Source organism: Archocentrus centrarchus, chromosome 22 (genome assembly GCF_007364275.1).
Source record: "Archocentrus centrarchus isolate MPI-CPG fArcCen1 chromosome 22, fArcCen1, whole genome shotgun sequence".
In the NCBI taxonomy this organism is placed as follows: domain Eukaryota; kingdom Metazoa; phylum Chordata; class Actinopteri; order Cichliformes; family Cichlidae; genus Archocentrus; species Archocentrus centrarchus.
Window position 1 is genome coordinate 3,844,101 of NC_044367.1, and position 16,582 is coordinate 3,860,682.

Here is a 16,582-nt window from a genome sequence, read left to right on the forward strand (position 1 = left end):
CAAGATACTGTTATGGTAATATAAAAGAAGCATATGCTGCTAAGACCACTTTCTACTTACACCATAACATCAGTTAGCTTCTGATGGCTGCTTCCAGCAGGATAATGCACAGATCATCTCAAACTGGTTTCTTGAACATCACAGCGTACTCACTGCGCTCAAATGTCCTCCACAGTCACCACATCTCAGTCTAGCAGAGCAGCTTTGGGATGTGGATGAATGGGAGATTTGCATCGTTGATGTGCAGTCAACAAATCTGTGTGTTACTGTCATGTCAGTATGGATCAAAATCTGTTTCCAGCACCATGTTGAATCTAAGCCAAGAAGAATTAAGACTGTTCTGAAGGCAAAAGGGGATCCAAGCAGGTACTAGAAAGGTGTACCTAATAAAGTGACCTGTGAGCATATATGGTCTTGTATAAGCAGTAGAAAATGCATAAATGAATGGGAGGACTGAGGGATTAACACTGAAAAATAGAGTAGGATTTCCCTTAAACTTTTCATGACTTATATCAAAAACCACAACAAATATATGAATGTCACATTCATACTAGTCTCATATATAAATTGAGGATGAAGAAAAAAAATTGTTTTAAAATTTTAAGAAAAAGAAAATAATAAGAAAAATGTTTTTTAGACATTTTCAGTCAGAAATTAGCCACCTGGAGCAACCATTTTGCTAACTGCATCATGGATCTCGGTGCATATTCATCTGCAGACATCTGTTTGTTAAATGACATTGTGAAAACAATGTGCTGGTATGAAAGAGGCAGGAAATCTGAATCTGCGGCTTAGCGAGCAGCGCAGCGAGTTTCAGCTCATTATTTCGTTGTTCGGGAGCAGCGAGCAGCTATTTTCAGTGGAAAAGCTCTTAAAAAAAAAAAAAAAAAAAAAAGTCTCTGTACATGACACGGCAGACACATGCAGTTAGAGACAAGCTGGTGAACACAGTGGAGCTCCTGCAGGCCGATATTTCCCTTTGCAGGGTGGAAAGCAGCTAAAAGAAGCACGAATACTGGATACAAAAAAGACACTAAATCTATAATCGTGCTACTCTGTAACTGGTGAATGTGTGAAGAAGCACTGGTCTGGGATCACAGGTTTAAAAGTGAGCTGAATATTGCTGTGAACTGTGGTGGTGTGTTTGTAGCTTGTCTGTTTTTCCCATTAGATGCTTTGAAGAGGGAAGGAGCTGAGTAGAAGAAGAAGAAAGAAGAAGAAGAAACATCCTTTATTGTCCCACAGAGGGGAAATTTGGGTGTAACAGCAGCCGCAGTTATTATAAATATAAATATAATAATTTACACTAATGAGAATATATATATATAAAATCAACAAACAAGATTAACCTTAATAATACTAATAATAACACTATATACAATGTACATGATGTGCCTGTGTGTTGAACCTTAACAGGCCGGACTATTTACAGTATATTATATATTATCCTACATTGTGTAGGTTATTGTGGTTTTTGTTGGGAGCAGTGATGGTAATAAAGTCTTACAGCTGCTGGAAGGAAGGATCTGCGGTAACGCTCCTTTGTGCATTTAGGATGCAGCAGTCTGTCACTGAAGGAGCTCTCCAGCTCAGCAACAGTTTCATGCATGGGGTGGGAGACTTTGTCCATCAGTGATGTTATTTTGGTCAGAGTCCTTCTGTCTCCCACCACCTGCACTGAGTCGAGAGGACATCCTAGGACAGAGCTGGCTTTCCTGATGAGCTTGTCTATCCTCTTCCTCTCAGCTGTAGACAAGCTGCTGCTCCAACATACTGCTGCATAGAAGATGGCTGATGCCACTACAGAGTCATAGAAGGTCTTCAGGAGTGTCCCCTGCACTCCAAAAGACCTCAGCCTTCTCAGCAGGTAGAGTCTGCTCTGACCCTTCCTGTAGAGCGCATCAGTGTTATGAGTCCAGTCCAGTTTATTGTTCAGGTGAACACCCAGGTACTTATAAGAGTCTACTATCTCAATATCCACTCCCTGGATGTTCACCGGTGTCCGTGTGGTGGGTCTGCGCCTGCGGAAATCCACCACCAGGTCCTTGGTTTTAGCGTCGTTGATCAGGAGGTGGTTCCGCTGGCACCAGCCCACAAAGTCCCGAGTCCACTGTCTGTACTCTGAGTCATCCTCACCTGTGATGAGGCCAACTATGGCAGAGTCGTCAGAGAACTTCTGCAGATGGCAGCATGGGGAGTTGATGGAGAAGTCTGCAGTGTAGAGGGTGAAGAGGAACGGTGCCAGCACAGTAGGAAGTGTGTTGAGTGGAGGAGTGATGAAGAAGGCGGGTGAGGACACCAGATGAGTTATTTCTTGCTCTTTATCTTATTGCCATGGGATAATTTAGGGGTTAAAAGGACAAGCTCCAGTGGTGTAACAATAATTATGTGAAACTAGATTATGTGTTTTATTATTATGGGCTATTAGGAAGAAAAAGAGGTGGTGAGGAGGCAGGAAGGATTTTCAGACTTACTGTAAGAGCAGATTAGAACAAATACAAGAGGAGGAGGAGGAGATGTGATGCAGTACATGAGGCTCCTTTTGAAGGGATGAGCTTCTCGCCTACAGTAAAAGAGTTTTTGCTTTTTTCCTAGATACAGATGGCAACACTGACAACTCATCTGGCTGTAACTGAGGCTGGATTCCCCCAGATTTAGAAGTGAATTTGTTTTTGAAAAATTAACTTTTCTGGATTCCGCTGTTTGTCTTGTGTTTATTACTAAAATATTTATAGTTTGTCTAGAGGATCTGATTCGCTCCCTTTTTAGGCGCCCTGTGGAGTTTTTAACAGCTTGCAGCGCTGTGGAGACATTTTTGGAAATGTGTGGATTTTCATTCAGTCTCTGAACCATGCAGGGCACTATACTGCTCCTGAATGCTACATAAAGCTGGAAAAACCAATTAGGTTTTTTTTCAGCATTGTTCGTTAAAGCGTTGTTAAAGATTTACAGGCACAGCAGAGGCAGGTGTCTGCTTTATGCTTTATACTTTATACTTTGTGTTTGAATGCAGGTATACTGTAGTTTTTCCAGTAGTAAGTAGGGTTTGTGTGATTACTCAAAATACTCTTGTACTTGTTACTTTAAAAAAAGAGTGCATTACTTGTTTGCTCCCTGTAGCTGCAGTGATTTGTTTCCCGCTGAGAATCTTGGCTCTTTGGGGTCGGCATACACTCTACTCTGATTTTACTCTGAGCCTGTGCTTATTTCTGCTTTAGGGTTGGGATGTTGTGTTTGTACAGTTGCGTACACAATGCCACAATGTTTCAGGAGGTAAAGCTTGGCCCAGATTGGTTCATGCAACAGGGAAGTGATCCCAAGCACGCCAACAAATCTGCAACAGAATGGCCGAGAAAGAAAAGGCTCAGTGTTGCAGTGGCCCTGTCAAAGTCCAGACCTCAGCCCAACTGAATTACTGTGGTGGGACCTTAAGAGAGCATAAATGAATGCCAGTGAACCTCAATTAACTGAAGCAACGTTGTATAGACGAATGGGCCAAAATTCCTCCACAGCGATGTGAGAGGCTGATAGTTACACAGAAAACGGTTACTTCAAGTTATTGCTGCTAAAGGGGGCTCTGCAAGCTGTTGAAGCACAGGTTGTACTGAGTTGTTACAAGATTGCACAGAGTCCTGTGAAAACCTTTTTCCCCATTTGTTTTGTTCTTTCATGCAGCAAAAAAATAATGTTCATATCTCCACTCCTCTGAAGTTGTAGATGACGCTGTTTTTCTCCTTCCTACAATCTGTTCTTTCACTACATCCACTGTTAGACTTCTTAAACTGTTGGAGTTATGCGGCCAAGCGCTCTGCCGCACCATCACGGAGATTTCAGGGACTGCTGAGCGCTGCAGTCAGTGGCTGTGGATGTTAGGAACACACACCCAGGGCTGATCATCTGCTGAAAGTTAATTACTTTTGTGTGGAGGACCGTCAAAGTGCATGGAAGTACCACCTTTGTCCAGTGTTACTGACTAGCAAACAGAATGAATGTAAAACCCATCCATCCATTTTCTTCTGCTCACCAAACTGTGACAGATTTGTCCTTCAAACATCCTTTTTATTTGCAGCTTAACGTGAGCTCGTTTTGAGGAGATGTTCCCGGGAAATTAGCTGAAAACTGCGGGACTTTAAAATGAAACTTTTAACAGATATTCCTACACGGCTGTTTTAATTGAGTCCTCGATTGATTGTCGTAATTAGGCAGTAATTAGTGTAAAGGTGGAGCGGAAACGCTGAGAGGAGTATGATATCAGTGGCTGCAGTTATACAACACGTATCATGTTTTTGGGATATGGATGGTCTTTTATGAGCGCGCTGCATATGGCTTCATTGTTTTCCTTGGGGGGTGATTAAGTGCACACCGTCTCTCGTGGTGAAGCCCGACTGGGCGTCAGGAGCCACTCCCTGCTGCTGTAAAGGGTTGCCATGGTGATGGAGGGCTGCCGAAAAGTCTGCCGCCGCAGGCAGCCAGCAGCTCCTATTGATGGCCGTTTGACCTCCGACCTCCACAAGTGAGTGCAGCGAGCTCAGATTAATAGCCGCTGTCACCCAGAAACCTCATACCTCCAAATAATGTAAATCGCTCCACTGAGACCGCACGTGATAACATTCCCACATTTACACACTCATCACCAAAATATTTTTTCTGTTTTTGATGTCAGGAAAGTTCAACAGCTGAAGCTTCTCTTTCATTATATTTATACATCATTTCACTGTTTTTGCACCTTTACTCACTCTAGTAAAGCAGGACAGTTTCCAAAGAATGGAACAAACCTGAAAACTGATTTAATATTGACGTGAATTTTGAAACAAAGGTGCCGGTCATCGTTTGAACCTTTGAACTGCTGAGCAGATTATTAGATATTTAAACACACATCCTCTTTTGCATTGAGATTTTTAATATCCTAATGGTATAATATAATCAAGTGAAACTTATCATTATTTCTGACCCTTTTTCACACTTTCTGGTTAATAGACTGACTGCATTTGGACATCACATAATCCCAGCGCTGAGTAGTCTAATCAAAACTGCCAATGGCAGAATTTAAAATATGATGTCAGACTAGCTACATACAAGTACAGACTGCACACTGCCTGAAGTGGCACAGACCCTTTGAGTGATGACACATGATTTTAAAACACGAACGTGCAAAGCAACTTATATCTAAAGCTTCCAGGTCAGTATAAAGTATAATGTTTCCCTCTATAAGGTAGTATAGCAATTTAACAAGAACTTCAGTTGCAGTCCAACATTTTCTCTTTGCAGTCACTGTGGTGAAAAGTCTCAGCTAACCTGCGATCAAGGCAAAGAGGTAGCCTGACTGGCAGTGAATAGGAGAAGGCCATCTGCCTTAATGGAAAATCATTTACACATGCTTCAAGTTAAAAAAAAGGCTAGACCTAAGAAACAGCACTGAAGTGCTTTACAGCAGTGGAAGAACCAAACCGGAAGAGCTAAACACACCTGTGATCATGTGTGAGAGCACCAGGTAGAAGCCAAACTGTGAGAATGCACGAATAAAAGACCGCAGGCGTGTGAAGTAGAGAAAACGAAGGTCTGAAACAGAAAAGGAAGTAAAGTCTTGAGTGCGTCCTTGAATACTGAGATGATATGATTTCCTGCTGACGGTGGGAAGCTGGTTCCACAGGGAGGGATTATAACTTTTAAATGTGCACTTCCTTTAGATAAAGTTGAGGCATTTCTGCATACTAATTCAGAAAAGTTTTTCTGAGCGAAATGTCAGTAAATCCCCCGTCTGTGCAGGATGCAGCAGTCGATTCTGTGGAGAACTTTGCTGTTTTCTTTCAGTTATCTCTCCAAAAGTATAATAAAGGTTAAACATAGTCACAGTGGTGGGAAAGTGACTCGAGTACTTCATTAATGAGCGATATATTTATGAAATATTTGTCTATGATATAGGGAGGGAGAAGTGATTTCAGACGAGGCTTAAAATTTTCTGGGTTTTCTTTATTATTTAACTCTGACAAATCTTTGTCAAACAAATATCCTCTCAAAAATGAGCAGAGTCACGGTTATCTGGATGTGGTTTATCTGAAAACAGCAGCTTGTCAGCTCGTATAACTTTAGCTTCCCTAAAGGATCGCTTTGTTCCCATGCCTCCTGAAAAGATGTTTACGGCTCGGTTTATAGCAGCACCACTTACCAGATGTCTGTGGGCAGAGCCGCGCCTCTGTTACTACTGTTGCTATGCCACCCCACCATGATCGGGAGAAGTGATGACAGATGATCCCCTCACCTTCTCAGGACAAACGTGATGTTGGAGATTAAGGAGCCTGAACTGAGAACAGTTACCCTTTGGTTCTTGCTTTCTGTGAGATTTATGATTTGCGGCTGGAGGTCCAACATTAGGACCAGTCTGAGAACGAGCTGAAAGATAAAGTCTGACCCTGTCCTGTGGACGCGAGCTCTGGGTCAGTGACTGAAAGAACGAGTTTGCAGATACAAGCGATTGAAATGAAGTTGGCTGGATTCAGCCTTTAAATGCAGGGTGAGGAGCACAGAGCTGCTGCACCTGAGGAGAGCGAGCTCAAGTGCTTCGGGCATTTAATCAGGTATGCCTGCTGAGCACTTTTCTGGGTATGCCCGACTGGGAGGAGAACCTGGGGTAGACCAGAACTCTGTGGCGAGTTTATGTATCTCACTTGGTCAGGAGAAAATAGCAAACATTGCTGGGGGAAAGGACGTCTGCTTACACTGAGGCCGCTGCTGCCTGACTTCGGATCAGTAGAAGAAAATGGATGGTCGGTCCTACATGGTTGTTAAGCGCTGGCTCACAGTCAGTCTCTTCCTTCATTTCAGTGACGACTGCATTACCAGCTGGACAAAGCAGGCACAGCTGTGTCCTCCAAATCAGCACATTTGCATATTAAATATGTATTACTGACAGTCAGAAACTCAAAGCTGGAAACTGTCCCTTAATCCAGCGCGTTGTGCACTCTGAGACTACAGCGCGTTGTGCACTCTGCTGAGAAGGTGATTGGCTGTAACCTCCCATCTCTCCAGGACCTGTACACCTCCAGGACACTGGGGCGTGCAGGTCGGATCACAGCCGACCACTCTCACCCTGGGCACAGACTTTTTGACCCTCTCCCCTCAGGCAGGAGGCTACGGTCCATACGGACCAGAACCTCCCGCTATTAGAACAGTTTCTTCCCCTCTGCTGTTGGACTCATGAACAGTTACCCTAAGACTGTTACTACCACCCTCCACAAACGCTGATGACCCTATGTCTATGCACCTGTCTGATTGCACTGATGTACATATTAGTGGAATATAGTCTACATTCTTTTATCTTTTAATTAGTCTCTGCACTGTATATTTTGTAATTTTGTAATATTGTGCTATAGTTATAGCTCTAATATCTCTGTATATTTGCAATTGTATACTTGTATATTGTCTTATAGTTTTTATACTTATTTGTTTTTTTCTGTAAGCACGAAGTACCGCAGCAATTTCCTAATGCTGTGAACCTGTTCACCCATATGGCAATAAAACCTTCTGATTCTGATTCTGATTCTGATCCCTTTGACAAGCCCACACCTGCACTGTTTTTCTATCGATCAACTGACCTATTGATAGACTCAATCATTTCAGTTCATGTCCTTTCTGGATGTCTGAGGAGATGATGAAATTAACACGTGTACTTGGGGGGGGTACCTTAAGTGGTTAATCAGGCCAAAGGTGGTTGGGTGGCGTCAGGGCCAGCCAAGTTGTTCTCCACTGATTTCTTTACAGAATGGCACAGATACTACAAATATTTTTTGTTTTGTCCATATTTAATACCTGAAAAAATATATATACAGCAGTTTTCATTAAGAATATTTTTGTTTTTATGTAGTTACCTGAATTTTTCAATTTTAATCTTCTCTATATTTTGTTCTTTGTTTTCCTTTTGTTTCGTGCTCTTATTAGTTTGATCTTTCATTTATGAGTTTAGGTATTTTTCTCCCATCAAGGCTTCTTTGTTTAGTTTCCTTTCAAAGACAGTCAAGTCAGTATATCTGTGGTGTAAAGAGATGCGCTATACTGCAGTTCAAAGAAGAGAACAGGAAAGTGTTTAGACAACTTTTTCCTAATTATGTCCTATGAAGTTGGACGCATCAAAGCCTGCAATTAGTTCTGCTACCTTCCACTTGTTTCTATTTTCTTTCACTATACTTTTTTCTTTTTGTCTTATGTCTGATTTAGTGACACATTGTGCAGCAGAGTTTGCTGTTATCTCTTTTTTTATGCAGAGATTTTATTGGATTGGATATTTTATTTTATTCTGTTTGCATTTGAATGTTTTTGAGCTCAGTCGCAGCAAAGAAAACGCTGCTGTTGGAGGTGAAAGGGCATTTTCACCGCTCCATCACCGAGGAGGGTTGGCAGTCACTTGAGAAATGACTGTGAGGGGAGAAATGTAATTTAAGCATCATGTCAAATCATGTAATTTAAGTACTAAAGTGTGTATGGGCTGAAAATTTTCTGGAGTTTATTTTAGAAAACAGAGTGTGACTTTGTCGCCGTGAGGTCTGGCTTTGAGTGTGTGTGTTGCTGCTGTTAACTCTTTGATCTTTCAGACGTATGACTGATCTGTTTGTGTGGATGGGGGGTTAATAGCTTGTGATCCTCCCTATTTCTGTGATTTGTGGCGTGGAAGGCTGTGATCCTCCCTCTGGTCACGCCACCAGGCTTTGAAGAGGCACACTCTCATTGTCCCTGCTTCATAACACGCTCTGACACATCATGGCACACTCCATGTTCATTTTGTTAATAAAAATATGACATAAAATATTACTTTTTAATATTCTAATGTATAGTTTGAATTTATATGCAATGTGTTTGGCAAAAAATATTGTCTGCCACGTGTTGCAACTTGCTTAAGCTATCAAATTTGTTAGCAAGCTGGATGCATATACTGCATGAGTACAGTGGAGAGATATGTGCTTATTCGTGCTAATAAAATACTAAAATGCTAGTTCTTAAAACTGGAGATCAGACTTCTTGGACAGGCTGTACCACGCTGAGAGAACCCAATGCTCCCCGTGTCTTTTGGATCCAGCCCAGAGTGGATGATGGAAGAATAGCGTTTTAGTCACATCACTTCTTTTTTATCCTCCATTTGTCCAGTTTCCTTAATTTTTCCTCAACAGAGAGAGACAGAGAACCATTCATACTCACATTCACACCTATGGGCAGTTTAGAGTGACCAGTTCACCTAACCCCAGTAAGCGCATGTCTTTGGACTGTGGGAGGAAACCAGAGTACCCAGAGGAAACCCACACAAACATGCAAACTCCACACAATTGAACCCAGGACCTTCTTGCTGTGAGGCAACAGTGCTAACCACCATGCCACAGTGCTACCCTATATTTATGTTGAAATTTAAATTCGGCATACAAAAACATACCCTGTGTGAATTAATAACATAATTTCAAAAGAAAACCCAAACTAAAATATCAAACTTAAACTTGTCATGAGCCTGAAAATTAAAAAGCATTTTCATTAAAAGACTAAATCAGAATCACTCGCACTCTTCCCTTGTTCATCCATCCAGAAGCTGAGCTGCATGTCTTCCTTGTCACACAGCCCTCATTTATGTGTGTGTGTATGTGTGTGTGTGTGTGTTTAGCCCCCAGCTGTTAACAACCACCCGTCTTTCTGAATCTCTAATCTCTGTTCACAAGACTGGTCATGCTTCTCCAAAATATCTGCAAAGGAAGAATCCAGCGCCGCAGCACACAGCTGGGCGCTAACTGACCCAGAAATCCCATCCATCTGGAGAAATGTCACAGCTCTCATCAAATGGCCATGGATGGGTTAGTGGGTTATTAAATACGGCCCTCTGTGTGTGTGTGTGTGTTTGTGTGCGTGTATCAGTTTTCTCACAAGCATTAAGAAATTGATGGAAATTCCCCCAAAATGAGGGTGCTCACTTGACCGGGAACATCCAAGTTGCATTGTTAGAATGTGCACACGGGGCTTTCCTCTTTTTTCTTTTTTACTTGCGTCATTTGCAGTCTTGTCCTTCCAGACAATTTATCCAGCCAAAATAAACTGAAATCAAAAGTCTCCCTTGCAGAAGGCTTAAAGTTGTGAAAGCACTCACACATAACTCCTGAAATGATATGCAGCCATATGGTAAAGACAAGCAATCACTCAACCTGCTCCTTTTTGCTTTATTGGTCAGGAAGGTGATGCATGAAAAATAATACACTTTTCATCTGTCACAATGATTTTAATTTTTGATGGCCTTTTGTAATATTACAGTATTGAGTGATAATGTTTAATGCTGTGAAGAAATGGCATCACTGTAATTGTTAATTTTTCTCATTTGGTAAATGGACTAGTTCTTATATAGTGCTTTTCTACTCAGTCTGAGCACTCAGTGCTTATACAACACGTTTACATTTACCCGTGCACGCCCATTCGTACAAGCACTTCCATGATTAACTAGCTAAGTGCTTTAATTATCTAACATTCACACTCCAGCGGTTTGCGTCGGAGAGCAATTTGGGGTTAAGTATCTTGCCCAAGGATACATTGGCATGCAGCCTGGAGTAGCAAGGAATCGAACCGCTAACCTTCCGATCAGCAGGTGACCTGCTCTACCTCCTGAGCTTTTTTTAATAACTGTCAGTTCTGCTTACAAAGTGGGCGTGACGAGATTGAAAGATGTAGGTGTTTGCCAGGCACAAAGAGTCCAATGAAAGCTGCAGTATTGTTGTTATCATGGGAACTATCCAGTGTTTTTGGCGCTTGAATCATACTAAGACTGAAAATTCAGCCTCCTCAGTGTCATAGACCGAATTGCAGATGAAGCTTCAACACACTTTTAGTTTATTTAAGCTAATATGTGCTAGCATTTTAGGTGGGAAAAGTAAAATGAAGAAAGTCAAGCCATTACTAGATCATATATATCATTAACTTCATCCAGCAAAGAAGAAAAATCTAATTAACACTGAGCGACCACTCTTTGCCTCTCTCACAGCACTGGTTGTCTGAGAATTATGAGGTCCTTCTGTAGAGTTAATGGCATACACACACACACACACACACACACACACACACACACACACACACACACACACACACACACACACAGGGAAAGAAGACAGGCTGACACTGCAGGTGAGTGGGTGCCAGGTTAAACTAATCCCAGCTTTGAGACGAGTGATTGAAGAAAGCACCAGTGGGAGCAGAGGACGGTCCTGACTCACAATACGATGGTGCATGAAACACACAGGATGGTTAGTTATGCAAAGAGCCTGGAATGTTCACGAGCTTCAAAGCAAATCTCTTTGACATCTGGACAGAGCTAAGGTTACCTCACTGTCTTCTGTTTCTTCATCTCCTCCTGGAAGGACTCCGTGATGATGAGATCAGATGTCATTGTGGGTGAGACCATCTTTGGCAGCACTCCTTGTTATTGTGCCTTAAGCGAGTTTTTTTATGGCTCTGGCTGGATGCTTTAGAACAGTTTCCTGCAGAATGCATTTTGAGACTAGTCAGATTCAGAAATATTAAATGCTTAAAGCATTTTCACATTACTGGGAGTTCTGAGGTATCTTTACATGGATCACATTGTCTGGTTTAATCATGTGCGTCACAAAGCTCTTATGTCCATAGGCTTCCCAAAATAAATGACCCAGAAGAGGGTACACATGGGCTTAAAGTGTGCTTGCAGACACACAGAAGCACATACTGTATTTGGTTATAAGCAGAAACTACATAAGTTTAGGGTACACGTTAGCAGCATCCGTCCCCCCAGACTCCACTCTACAGTTTCCCAGTATTGGCGTTTGTATGTTCTCCAGAAAAAAAAATGCAATTTTGTTGCATTTGACTGAGCATCTTGGCTACTTTAGACTTCTGTTTGTACAGCTTCCATATTCTGTGACACAGTTGTGTATTGCAGCAGTGCCTATTCCTTCATATCTTTGCGTATAGATGGGCGTCTATATGACCCCGTACACCCTTTTGAATCTGCAGTACCAGGTACTCTGTGTGTGTTGAATGGAGTTAGTGCTGGATGGACTGGCCAGAGGAGAAGAAAACACAATCAGTTCTTTTGGCTGAATCTGCGCCTCCTCTTGCCAAGCTGCACACCGGCCCACAATGCAGTGCAGCCTGAATGGACACGACTCACAGGCACACACTCTTTGTGGGGGAGCGTGTGTGAGGCTGCATTGTGCGTCTGTATTTGTGTGTCTGGGAAAGTATGAGCGGTCACTGTTTGTGTGTGGGTGTGTGTGGTGATTATGTCTGATTTAATTGTGCTGAAGAGCTGTAGGAGGCTGTGTGTGTGTGTGCGTGTGCGTGTGTGCGTGTGTGTGCGCGCGCGCGCGCATGTGTATGTGTATGTGTATGCGTGTGTGTGTGCCTCCAAGGATCTCGTCCCCAGCTGGAAAATCGAGTTGGAAGCTCGGATTATTATCATCATTTATTTACATCCGAGCTCATCGCAGAACTAATTTTATTCAACCCCCAGTTTGCAGATTATCTCTCCTCCTCGCCTCCATCCTTCCTCCTTGTTATCTTATTGATTGGATTATTATATGAATAGTGAAATTATTCCCTTATATTGGTTTTGCCTCAGTTTATTTGTGCAGAGATGGAAAAAAGAAACAGGTGCAATCATCTCGATTTTACAAAAAAAACAAAACAAACCAAGAGGCCTGTAGAAACATCTCACCTCGATGCTAACGAGCAAAACAACTAAATGTCTCAGGAACGCTGCCACATATTGGAAATGAGAAGAGAAACAACATGCTGCAGAATGATTAGAAGATCTAATAACGAGCAGAGTTATTACAAAATGAAAATGGCTCTGCTGTAGGAAATGAAATCATGAGGGAAGTGAATGTGGTAATGAGGGAGCGAGTGTGTGTTTTGACTTCATACACACCAGCAGCTACAGCTGACTCAGTGTAAGGCACTCCTGAGACTCTCTGTATGAATTAGAAATGAAAACATTTGTAATAGCATACAAGAGGAAGGATCAGATTCAATTCAGGCTCACACAGTTTTATTTAGCTCATGTGTGGTTGCTGATTTGAAGCATTTTAAAGGACCAGTTTGCGCATTTGTCTGGTTTCCTCACATCCAATAGATAAACTGTTCATCAATAATCTGTGTTTGTGATTTCTTGACTATATTAAACTTACTAATCCAAAAAGTTTGGCACAGAACCGAACGTTAGTCGGTTATCAGCATAATTAAAATCGCAAGATCTTAAAGTGTAAGATGAAGTGTGTGTCCTCCTCATTAGTGCAAGGATATATTGATATTTCAACTTAATAACATCTCATGTGGCTGATCCACATTTTTATTCACTTCCAGTCCCGTTCCAATACATGACTCCATATACCAACGCGCTGCACTTTTACTTTTATATGATCATTATTACTGAGGCCGAAATGAAGCAAACAGCACTTTTTATTAGGAGAGCAAAGAATATACACAAATGCATTCAAAAGGAATTTGTTACACTTCACGTACAAATGAGTAGCAGCAAAAGCTGCGATGTTTTCATTCATATTAAATATTTGAAATGCAGAATAAAAATCTGAACCATCAGAAGCCTTTCTAGTACATTAAACAAGCAATAAGGTTGGCTGCGTCATCTAAACAGGACAGCTCCAGCAGCACCAACTGTGGAAGGATTTAAATTAAACCTTTAAAATGAGGCGCAAAACTGAACTTTTTTTTTTTTTTTTTAAAGCAACTATTTCTCGCCCAAAAGGTGAGGTTCATGCACAGCTGGCAGCAGCAGTGTGTGAGCACCAACCCCAGTCAGTCTGGATCAAAGTGTTATCAGCACTAGAAAGGTTAAAAATGCTCTGTCTCTAACCTTTGACCCCACTCACTATCAGTTCCTTGTATACCTGCTGCAGTTACAGGAAGTGGTTTCAAGTAAGCCTGAGCACCAGCCTTTTTTTGGTCCCATTAGCAGCAAAAGTATTCAATGACAGTGAAGAGGAAGAATGTCATTGTCTCATTTTACAGCATAATTACCAAAGTTAACATTTTTCTGTTAGCTGGATCACACCTCACCATTCTCGCTCTCCTTCCTCTCAGTATTCACGGCACATCTTAAATGTAATTATGAGCGACTGAGAAAATTCCTGGAGAGGACTCCGCACACATCCTCAATCTGTTGGCAGAACAGCTACAAACACACCACCACTGGTCGTTACGTCGAATTAAAATCCATTAATGTAGTACTCTTACAGTTAATTCAGCTAATTGGTGTTTTGTTTCACTTGGTAACAAACTGCTATAACTACACAACACAACAAAGGTTAGCTAATTAAGCCTGCTTATCTGGTGTGACTGGTAGATTAGTGCTATGGGGAACAACGTTGGAATAATCTGTCAACACTCGTCTAAGTCTGATATTTATTTTTCCTGTTCTTCCCATTCTGATATATTTGTGCCCTCTTTTCTTCCCGCCTGCTTTTCTCTCTCTGCCATTAACTCATTTTATTATTCTTTACTATCGCATCCCTTTGTTCTCTTAATCCATCCACCTTTCTTCTCTTCGGTCTTCCCTCGCTTCCATCCTTTCCCTCCCCATGCCCCTCACCCAATCTTTTTCCTCATGTGCTCTCTTGCTGTGTTTTACCCTCTATCGCTTTACCTTCACCTTCTTCTTCTCACCCCTTTGCCCCTTCACTACCTGTTGCCTAACTGCATCACCTCCTCATACTTCCTCCCTCCATCTTTCCACAGTGTCCAGGTCAGGGCCCATGGGAGCCTGTCTTGTCTGGCACATATACAGGGCCCTGAATAGTTCTCTCAGTGGGGAGCGATTCGCTGGCCTGGCTGGGATTTTATAATGAGCTTTGAAAAAAGGAGGGGGTAGTGTTGGGGGTGAAGATGCCACATTCGTTTTTACCCCTCCTCCCCTTTCCCCTGGTTAAAGCAGATTAATTAAAAGCTCACTCGCGCTCTGTGTCTTATCAGTGAGATTTGAGCACTTACTGTAAGCCCCCAGGGAGAGCTCAGCGCCGGGCCGGGTGGGCAAGAAAGGGGGCGGGGAGCCTCCGGGAACAATGCTAATTCCAGCCAGTGGGGTGGTGGGACGCCTGCTTAGGATTTACTGCCAGTGGTGCGTTCATTCCTGATTATCTCTGCGACTGTCTAGGAAGAGATTGCACTCGCGCAGACAGTCAGTCGCTCTGTCTGTCACTCACAGTTTGGGCTCATTTCTCATTCACACCATTTTTTTTTCCTTTCTCTCTCAATCCTGGCAGTTGCCTAGAAATATGAACCGGTCGCCTGAAGCCAGCAGAGATTCAAAGACCAGCTGCATAAATCTAATGAAATCATCTACCTGTGTTGTGTCAAGAGTGAAATCCTGCCATAGCGTGTAACGGACAAAGAAAATATACATTTTCTGTAAGAGCGGTCGCCAAGAGGCCTCAGAAACCCACAACACTCGACCATCCCGTCTATCCAAATAGCAAAAATGAGCAATAACGGGCATCACCAGTAACTATTGTTGTTACAATTTTAAACAATGATTATATCTTCCATTATTTCTTCCCCTGAAGGCTGCTGTGATATCTCAGTTTCTTAAAATAAGGAACTGTAAAAATCCTGATTAGCGGAGCACAAAGGAGGTCCTCTATTTTAAGCCATGCTAGCAGTTTACCTTCACATAAGGCAGAGTCGCTCGCTCCAACACGCTGGTCCAAACCGAAACATGTCAACAACTATGCACTCGTTTTTGAACAGGTCTCCATAGTTACCAAGTTAATGACTTATGCAGCTGACTATCCGTCTGTCACCACCAGGAGGTCAAAATAATATGGACACACATTATTTTCACCTGTCCCATCACAGTTAGCATGCACTAGACTTAAAGTGGTTTGCATAGGTAGCACCTTGCCAGCATCAGCGTATGTGAGTGTGTTTGCTTATCAGTGACAAAGAGTAAGGACAAGAATGTGGTGGAGAGGAGAAACGATGCTGAGCAGTAACAGGCAGGCAGCGTGTTCGCTGCCGAGGCGAACAGTGAAATGTAATCTGAATAGACCTCAGAATGGAAGATTTTATTATCTTCTAATGTCTGGAAAAATAATGAATAGCTTACTTTCAGGCTTTTAGGGGTTCATAAAATCTGCACATTTAATCCTCTTGTAGACTCACTGGCATTTCAGATTGTGCTTCAGTTTGAGTAATGGAACTCATTTTCTACAGCCACGTGACTTCAAGGTCGTAAAGACCAGCCACTGTTAGGAGTCAAGGTTAATTTTGAGTATTTTTAGTCATTTCAGTGTTTGCTGAGTAACTCTGTTAAAACAGAGGAGAGTTCATTTATCTGTAACCCTCCCAGTCATTATGGTTGCGTCACTGTGGGGGTGGGTGGTGGGTGGGGTGTTTTATTGTTTGTCCAGTACTGATGACTATTGCTAGCTGCACCCACAGCCTATGGGAAAGAAAGTCAAATGCACGGGTTGGTTTGGCTTGTTGTGAAAGCTGCCATATATGGTGTGACAATTTAGTTACTGCAAATGAAGTTACTGCACTTTACAGGTGCAGGGGCGTGGCTAGTGGGGGGGGCATGGGT

At 42.3% G+C, this 16,582-nt stretch overlaps 1 protein-coding gene across 1 annotated transcript in view; it reads left to right on the forward strand.

Annotated features, from left to right (window-relative positions):
* The window catches only part of LOC115801393 (transcription factor IIIB 90 kDa subunit-like), a 123,913-nt gene that overhangs the window by 93,288 nt on the left and 14,043 nt on the right, over positions 1-16,582 (forward strand).